We start from the raw sequence: 9,864 nt of genomic DNA on the forward strand, positions 1-9,864 counted from the left end.
CTCTACATGCAGACCTGGCTGAACCCATCGTAAACACTAAACTGAACATCTACCTAAAGAGAAATGCAAGTCACACACAAACAAACCAAAGGAGCAACAGCAAGACGAAGGACATGGAGCACAGAAATGTAAAAAAAAAAGGTGCAAACGGACTACAGGAAGGAAATTTAGATCTTATTCCGAGACACAAAAATTCCATCCTGAGGAGCAAAACAACTAAACGGAACGCAGAGATTAATTTCTACTGTATCTCTAATGTGAAATGACACCCAAAAATGTCGTGATCCTGGGCCATGTTGGCCGAGCAGTCTTAGTTTTCATGTATTTTTGTATTTTGTTCTGTATTTAGGCCGCGGTTCCTGGGTTGCTCTGTTAAGTTGTTCCTTATTTGATTTGCCCTTGTGACCTTTACCCCCTGTGTGCCCCTCTGTGCATCTGTGAGCCCCCGTCTCCCCTCCTTGTGTTTTGTTCAATGTTTTCCCCAGCCCGTTACGTTTGTGCTCTCTCTCTCTCCTCCTGTCTGAAGCTCTGTGTACTTCCTGTTTTACTTTGACAGTCTGCCGTCAGTATGCGTCATGTTGTGTTACCAGTGTTGGGGAGTAACGGAATACATGTACCGCCGTTACGTATTTAAAATACAAAATATGAGTAACTGTATTCCGTTACAGTTACCGTTTAAAAAGGTGGTATTTAGAATACAGTTACTTTGTTGAAATAAATGGATTACACTGCGGTACTTCCCTGTTTCATATTGTCGCGGGTCAGGACTGTTTGGGTTTTGTTTGACAGCTACGTGCTGTTGTTCCAGGCGGCAGCGTTACGGTTGCCATGGTTACAGGGCGACGCTCTCTCTCTCTCTCTCTGCGACTGCGTGTTTCCTGGGTGAGAGAGCGCCTTTTCGTTGTTGTTGTTGTTGTGCTAAGCTAACAGGCAGAATGCTACAAGCATAGCTCTAAAGAATGTAGCATCATGGGCAGTGTAGTCCGTGCTGCAGGGAGAATGGACTGCCATACACGTTATGTGTCTGTGAGCGCGAGGAGGAAGAAAAAGGGGAGTGGAAAGGTACGAGCAGTCATCGAGCAAAAACGGGAGCTGGAAGCATGTAAATATAATAATAACCACTTCAGCCAAGAAGAGAGCCTGACGAGCCCAGTTGTAAGTAAGCTATTAAGACTCGACTGTACACCGTGTTCCTGTTTTCCTCCGAAAACAACAAGTTCTGTTAGAGCAGCCTTTCAACGCCTCTCTCTGTCTCTCGCAAGCAAAGTTGACCCAGACAACAAAGTAAAGCTAGTTTTCGGCTACAAGCCGACAGGGACCCCGCCGTATTAGTCAGAGGTCCCTTTACTACAGTTCAGAGTCGCGGACCTTCAGTAATAGTAATAAATCACACAGCAATAGGACATTCACGTAGTTGTAAAAAGCATGATAATATATTAAGTAATCCAAAGTATTCAGAATACGTTACTGTCATTGAGTAACGTAACGGAATACGTTACAGAATACATTTTGGGGCATGTATTCTGTAATGGAATACATTTTAACTCATTCACTGCCAGCCATTTTCAAATCAGGTAACTCCCCACTGCCAGGGTTTTTGAGCATTTTTACTCATTGTTGAAGAGCCACAGAAAACTGTGTGTTATGATCATATAAACGCTGAACCTACCAAAATGAAGAACAGACTCTCTTCTTTCATCCAAAAAAAAAGCTTGTTTCTACCATTTTCCATTCTTTAGTAATCAGATGTAGAAGAGAGGTGGGTTCCACCAAAAATGCCTGTTTTGACCAAAAAAAGGGAGAAAACGAGCTTTTCGTGAAAAATACATTTCAAGCAGAAAAGTGCCTTTGACACTAATATTTCTTGCTTTGTGACACCTCTAACATATAAAATAGTTTTTCACTTCTATAAAACAGAAATAACACTGAGAAAGGTTATGTTTTATCAAAACAATTTATTTACAAATATATCAAAAAATAAAATGTACATAGTGAAACATTTATTCACAATGAATAATTCACTTTTGTGTGGTAATCATTATAACACTTTCCGGGATGCAAGGGCACACAACAAGACTTGCACCACATTTTTGTCTCACTGCGCAATCCCTTACGTGCGCAAACCCCGCACCTCCTTGCAGGTCTACTTTTACTGCTGGTGGGCTTCAGTTTTTCAAGTTGCCCGAGGTTGTATTCTGGCCCCTCCCATTGAAAAACGTAATTGACGTCTATAGACGTCAATGGCAGTGAATGAGTTAAAAGTAACCTTCCCAACACTGTGTGTTACTCCTGCCTGTCTCGTTACGAGTATCTGTGTCAGCTGTGTTCCCTGTGTGCTCCCACTTCCCTCGTTAACCCTCTGTGCATTTAGGTCCACGTCTCCCTCATCCTGTGTGTGAGTCTCCCTGTGGTTTCTGGTGAGCGGTACGTTTAGTTTTTTATAACTTGTTATCTGTTTTTCCAGCAATAAAGCTGTGCTTTTTGAGTTTATCCCCCGTGTCCCCGTGAGTTTGCGTTTGGGTCAGTTTCCTGCCTGCCACACAGCCGAATCATGACACAAAAAGGTGTAAAATACTCAGAAATAATCCAGTTAGTAAAAAGGAGAGAAACACTGTAAAGAGAACTCCACTAAATTGAAGAGTTTCATCCCCGCATCCATCCATTTTCTTAACTGTTTATGCAGTGGATGGGCTGGAACCTGTCCCAGCTGTCCTGAAGCAAAAGGCGACACACCCTCATCAGATCATCGGGTCATCACAAGGTTGATTTTCCAAAGGGTGGCTGGCCTCTCCCTTAGAGATGAGGTGAGGAGTTCGGCCATCCAGGAGGGGCTCAGAGATGGATGAGTGGGTGGGTAAGTTTACTTGAACTAAACTGGCAGAACAGGTTAAGAACATCGGGGTGAGACTGTGATGTTATAAAACTTACAACACATTTCTGTGCTGCATCTGAGGTTTCTACAAGCCTACTGCAGTGGCTTCACTAGTTCAATAGAATGAGTCAAATTTTAAACTATAACTATATATATGACAGAGTGCATCACTGTTTGTGAGATGGGTGAGTGTGCTCAGTGGCATCTGAACCAGCATGGAGCCCTTACGCTCAGAAAAAAGCTCTTTGTAAGCCTGTTCTCAGATCTGAAGAATCAAGTTTGTCAGTAGTGAATCTTCAAAATCAACCAATCCCAAATCTGCGGGGGCTGCGAACGATGTTTAAAGCTGTTACCGACACGCACATAACCTTTTCCTTTTTACAGAGCACCTGTGTATTCTGCTGAGTCTGTGTGAGGGTCAGGAATCTTTTTTGGAGCTGTAGCTTTGAGTGTAGGTGAGCAAGTCCAAATGCTGGGCTTCCTATTGATTTTTTTTAGAACCATTTTTGCTCTAAAAGGAATTCACTGTAAAAGAAATGATTAGGACTCACCAAGTTCAGTCAGTTTCATTAATGTAGGCCACAATGCAAGGCACGAGGGGCTTTAGAATCTGCACAGCACACCGTGTGCCTTGAAACAGGTGAGAAGAATATTCAAATTAAACCATTTAATAGCAGAGCAGGACGTGGTGTGAATATGTCTATGGCTACTCTATTCTTTTAACAGCTACATAAACATATAGATAAAAAGTAATTTTGAGTATTTATCCATTTTCTTCCACTAATGCAAACCAGAGGTGAGCTCATCCCAACTGACAAGGGGCAGGTTACACCCCGGACAAGTCGGCAGTCCATCACAGTGCCGACCAACGGTGCATTTTCCAGAAGAGACACCTGAGAAATTGGGACAATAGAGCGCAACCATTTTTCTCATAACATAACATGCAGGCACAATTAAGTGGGGACATAAATCATGTACTTTTGAATCATGACGCTTCATTGTTCTTTTTGGTCCATTACTACACTGCTCCCGTCCTTTCATTATTTTAAGTTTGTGAGTGAATAGGATGCTGTGACTGATGTGTTTTGAAGAAGATCTTTTTTTGGTTCCTACCATCTCCCGAGGGAAGTGTTTGGCTCTTTAGCTGCTCAATGCTTCACCACATTCACCAGCTAGTTTCTGACCGTGTCTGTCTGCTGTTTCATGCTGAGCAGGTACAGTAATGAGGGTTCATGGAAGTTTTCTGTTGCCTGCAGCAGTCAAAAACAATGCTATTAGAGTGAATGGCAGTAAACCAAAAGAGTGAAGTTACAGACCAGACACCTAAACGGCGAGCCAATAATCTCTAGCCAGAGGGGAGTCTGAGATTTTGGTGATACATCTTTGCAGATTCATGCAAGTGATACCTTGTTTTTGCACTGTCAGTGATAGATCGTTACTATAAAAGTATTAAATATATCTTCTTTAAAGATCCTAGCAAACTGTTCGGGTGGTTTTTAATTCATTATTTCTTAAATAATGGAGGAAATCTGATGGAATTTCTAAGTTCAGAGTTGAAGACAGATGTAAATGGAACTGTTTAAAATGAGAGAGGTGAGGCCGGGTAATGCGTTCGGGAGCTTACCACTCTGTAACTGTTCCCACTCTTCATCATTGTGCCTTCGGCTGAAACAGGGGTAAATGGATGAAATTGCAATTCAGACAGCAGTGGGTGCCCAATCAATTGCTTTTCAGATGCTTGTGTTACTGCCCAGGCATTTTAAACACTTGTCTGCGCCTCTGAGCTTTTTTCTTATGCAAGATGCTTCCACCAGACCAGCTCATCCTTTCAAATGATGCATTGATGTTGTCAAGCCACCCATATGCTAACCAACTAAGTGGTAAACCAGGGATGTATATTCTTGCATTTAAAGTTAAAGGCAGCAGAGACTTTACAGTTGTATTCTGGAGAGAACAAATGGTGATAATTAGTAGGACGCTGGGGAAATACAGACAGAGGATCGAGCTATTGTCTGTCTTTCTATCATCTCAGAGTAATCAAGTTATACATCGCATTTGATCCTCTGTATCTGAGTATGTGCTCAATGCACCAAAAGCCTTACAAGACTTCATTGTGAAACAAAGTCCCCAGTCACTTCCTTCAACTAAATGATGACAAAGCAGAAGTTATTTCGTTTGGCTCCATTAAGATTGTAACAAGACACTTGGTCTTTATCCACATATGTTTAAACTGTAGTTAAAAATCTTGATGGTAAATGGTCTGTATTTGTATAGCGCTTTTACTAGTCCCCCAAAGCGCTTTACACACCCAGTCATCCACACATTCACACACTGGTGGAGGCAGCTACAGTTGTAGCCACGGCTGCCCTGGGGCAGACTGACAGAAGCCAGGCTGCCATATCGCGCCATCAGCCCTTCTGGCCAACACCAGTAGGCGGTGGGTGAAGTGTCTTGCCCAAGGACACAACGACCGAGACTGAACGAGCCGGGGCTCGAACCGGCAACCTTCCGATTACAAGGCGAACTCCCAACTCTTGAGCCACGATCGCCCCATTAACTATCAAATCAGTAATCCTTTAAAGGGCGGGATTTAGCATTGTTACATTAACGATGGTTTTGTCAACTTGAAAACAGTTTCCCTGCTTTTTATCAGCTTTTGGCTCCCTGCATGTTCAGGCTGTTCAACTCCACTGTCTCTGATTTGCAGATGGCTTAAAATGCAGATCCTACACCTCGCGTACAAAGGAAAAGACAGCCCATCGCTCCTGCCTTAACTGAGCTGTGCTGACGACCTGTGAAATACCAAACTGTATCATGTGTTTTTAAAGCCCTCCGTGGATCAACTTCACGATATGTCACAGATCTCATAACTCCATAGTTTGCCTGCAGGTAACAACTTCTTTTTGTCCTCCTGTCTCAGGCTTTGTCTGCTCTTCCTCACAGTAAATGGACTGACTCTTATGTAGCCTTTCTTTAGTCTACCTGAGCACTCGCAGGGCTAGATACAACATGCCTCATTCACACAAGCACATTTCTCAGCTTTTTCTGTCCAAGTGCTTTCTATCTAACATTCACTCGCATCACATTCATACTCCGGCTGATGCATCAGAGAGCAACATGGGCTTAGTATCTTACACAAGGATGTTTGGCATGCAGACTGGAGCAGCCAGGGATCGAACCACTAACCTTCCGATTAGTAGTAGATGACCTGCTCCACATCCTGAGTATTATCATTGTAATTATTTGGCTTGTGTTTCTTTTGTTTTGGAGACTTGTGATTTTAAGCTGTGCTCTAACTATAAAGCACTTTGCTTCATCTCCTGGAGTGACTTGACTAAAGCTCAGTCATAATGGAGAGGGAGCTCCTCTAAGAATTTACACATGTAAGTGTAAGAGACATTTTAGCTAATCTCAGGTTGGATAATCTAAGAGTTAGTCTCTGTTAAGGTTAACATGGTTGCTATAATGCTGGCAGCCTTCTGCCTCAGAGATTATGCAATACACTACACTGAAAGCCAGAAGCTGGATTTGTTTTGTGCAGACGGCTCTCATAAAATTGTGTGGCAGGGGCATGCTGTGAATATGGCACCAAGCATGACAGGAGAAGAAAACTGCTCGCGATTGAACATTTCATTAGGTCAGACGGAAAGAAACAGGAGAAAGAAGTTATTTTGGGTGTGTGTGTGTGTGTGTGTGTGTGTGTGTGTGTGTGTGTGTGTGTGTGTGTGTGTGTTGCAAACTGATCTTATAATTTTTACTCTTTTTTTTTCTGGTTTCTAAAAGTTCCTAAACTAAAAATAAATTTACCTTGACAGAAATTAAAATCACAGGTAGTTTAACACTTCTGGCTGATATCGATCTGTTCATTGCCGTTACTGAATGCTTTAATTAAAATAATTATATAATCCCCTTTTCAAAAAATGCTAGCCTATTTTATGTTTTGAATAAAAATGTTGCTTCACTCACGTGTTGTGCGGTTTCCCAGCCAGTTCATTCTGAGACCGCAGCATCATCGCCTGCGACTTCCACATCGTCGCCTGCAGCGTCTGGTCCCGCCGCTGTCTGGTCCCACCGCCGCTACATTGTCATCAGATCCTGTTCCACCTCGCCTCTGCCGGCTGCTTTCCAGGCCTCTAGTTGGCCGTCGAGGCTGGTCTCCTGAGAAAGTTCGTCGCCGCCGCTGGCTTCGGGGTCGGCCTCCGGACCTGCTCTGTTGCCGCTGCCGCCTTCCGCGTGGCCGGCCTCCTGATTTGTTTTGCCTGTGTCACCGCCACCGTTGCTATCCGCACGGCCGCCCCCTGAACTGTTTTGGCCCTTGTGTTGTTGACCTCCGGGTCGACCCCCTGAACTTTTCATGGACTCCTGTTGATCTAGTTTGGTTTTTAATCTGTTTTCCTGGGTTCTTGAACTTTGTGCTCCTTGTTTTTTGGTTGCTTCTGTTTGTTTTCATGGTTTGGTTTCTGTTTTTGTGCCAGCAATAAAGCTGAGGTTTTCAGTTACATTTCCATCTCAGAGTCCTGCATTTGGATCCACATCTCCACCTGCCCGCACACACAGAGCCCTGACTAATTCAATATCATTAGAATCATTTAAACCCTATATTTATCTGAAGGGTACTACAAAGATAATATTTTAAATGTGTAAATTAACAAACACTGTGATAGGACAAATGTAACTCTTGAATTTCTAAGCTTTTTGCCACATTGTGATCAGTGCGTCTGACATGTTTGCTGTTTTATTACTAAGTGTTGATACTAATTAACCTCAGTGATTAACTTTTATTATTTGTATTATTTACACTAAATTAATTAATTAAAAATGAGCTTTTGAAAAATGAAACTTTTTTGATATGTTTGTGCTTCTTTTAGTTTGTTTTTTCTAAAAAAGAAAAGAGTCAGATGGACACTGAGACGTGATTCATGCTTAGTGCTCGCATCACTGTACTTACAAGTATCTACGTGCACACGCGTGCAGCTTGTGTTTCTGCATGTGTGACTGTGTTTATGTTTGCACATGTTTGTTTGCACATGCAAAAGCGTACAGGCTGCATCTGGCTGTCTACGTTTCACATTTCCATTCAGGCTGAGTGTAAGCAGGCTGGCTCCTAATGAGCCGATTACAGGGAGCAACATATGGTGTGTTCTGTATGGTTCTCCTGGCTCAGCCATTAGTGTTGATGAGAGCTGAGAGAGATGTGGAAATTGGGCGGGTCAGCTTAGTGAGAAGATTCAAATATGCGTCTGCATAGATGCACAAAGACGTTTCACAATGACACGATCTCTCTTGATGGAATGAACAAAGAAAAGAGATCTAGAAAGGTCCGCAGGGCTTTGAAACTTTTTCCATTTCATGTCATTATAAAATTCTAACAAGTCCACTTCAGATGGTGGCCAAATGCGCCACAACATTTAAAGAAACTGTTTTTAATTGATGAGAAAAAGCTTCTGGCAGATCAGACCGATGCATATTTAGGATGGAATAAAAGTACAAAAACACTCCAACTGAAAGACCCTGCTCATTAAGATTGACTCTTTCATACTGTTCTATAGAATAGATGCCTGTAACTGCATAATTAAAAAGTATGTCTGCTGTTGTATCAAGTTATCAAAGAAAAGCACCCTTTAGTTACTGGCCCCTGTTAACCAATCACACACTAAAATTATTTGTTAGTCTGTGAAACTTGCTTTGCTTTTCTGATGGTTAATTTACAATATTTTTATTAATACAAAAACAACAAACCCAATCCAAAAAAACAAAATTATGAAACATTGTGAAACATATAAATAAAAACAGAGTACATTTATGTGCAAATCTCATAAACCCATATTTTATTCACAATAGAATTCAAATAGTCCAGCAGCTGGTGCCTTCAGTTCCCAGACTTTTATAGACTGCTGTAAACAAAGAGGGATGCTACACAGTGGGACGCATGGCGCTAACACAACTGCTTTGAAATGTATTGCTGCCATTCAAGTTCATACATTTCCTCAGCTTAAACTGAGTTTGTTTTCTATTGTGAATTAAACATTTTTGCATTTTATTTTATTTACATGTTATACAGCATTGCAACTTTTTTTCAGAGTTGGTGTTGTACATCAGGTTCATCATGTGACAAAACCTCAGAGATCACTATGACACAGCACCTGCGGAGCATTTGTCATGAAATGCAGGATTTGGCAGATGGAATTCAAAACTTTAGCTTTATCAGCAGGGACAAAACGGTAAAAGGCAAAAAAAAAAAAAAAATGGAAGTTGTGCAGGAACAATCTGCAGGGAGACTAGACTGACAGAGACCTCACCATGCGGTAGATCCATGAGGGAGATACGGCAGAGTGGACACACCTGGGAATCTAACTAACGAGACAGAAGAAGCAAAACTAAACCTGACACACAAAAGATGAGGGACTATCAAAATAAAACAGGAAGTAACAAACATGGACACCTGACTGATTTCAGGGGGACATAAAAGGATGAAACACTGAGAGACGACTACAGCAACAGGAAGGGCAACAACCTTACCATATCACCCAAAAACTGTGTGAAAGCGACCGGATCAGAAACAAACTGCAGCATAAACAACAGGAAGAAGTCAGGCCTCCAAACTGCCCTACTACAGCCAATCACACGGTGCCCAAGATTTACAGTAAATTAAATCCATAAACCATTTTTTAAATTCTGAATCTGGATGTACCAAGCGTGAACATAACATCTCCCTTGAGCACCCAGTAAAACTTTGAAATATCTGAACTTTAATAATAAAATAATCCAAAATGAGAAGCCTTTTTATTAGTGCATAATTCAGGCTCATTGATTATTTATCGAAGTGACTGGGGACTGACTGCAGTCTGAAAGGTTATATAGCAAAAGCCTCCTGAAACATAATAAGCCAAAGTAGGAGGGACCATAAAGGGTTTTGATTTAAATGAAACTGCGACGGGTTTGAGCTGGATTTTCAAAAGAAGGGACTCTCTGTGTTTCTGTCGTGTCACCTT

General features: G+C 41.9%; 1 long non-coding RNA gene across 3 annotated transcripts; it reads left to right on the forward strand.

The window, feature by feature from the left end:
- The first annotated feature begins 1,289 nt into the window (after positions 1–1,289).
- LOC146708554 (uncharacterized) lies at positions 1,290–7,373 on the forward strand. Of its 3 annotated transcripts, none has more exons than XR_014920974.1 (3): positions 1,290–2,854; positions 5,580–5,761; positions 6,858–7,373. It is a non-coding gene; the product is annotated as an uncharacterized LOC146708554 (long non-coding RNA). The 3 variants fall into 3 exon arrangements; XR_014920975.1 differs by having other exon boundaries at positions 1,290–2,850; XR_014920973.1 differs by lacking the exon at positions 1,290–2,854 and having other exon boundaries at positions 3,831–5,761.
- The last annotated feature ends 2,491 nt before the right edge of the window (positions 7,374–9,864 follow it).

Source organism: Copadichromis virginalis, linkage group LG6 (assembly GCF_057382275.1).
Source record: "Copadichromis virginalis isolate Kocher_CV1m ecotype Utaka linkage group LG6, C_Virginalis_male_GT1.1, whole genome shotgun sequence".
NCBI lineage: Eukaryota > Metazoa > Chordata > Actinopteri > Cichliformes > Cichlidae > Copadichromis > Copadichromis virginalis.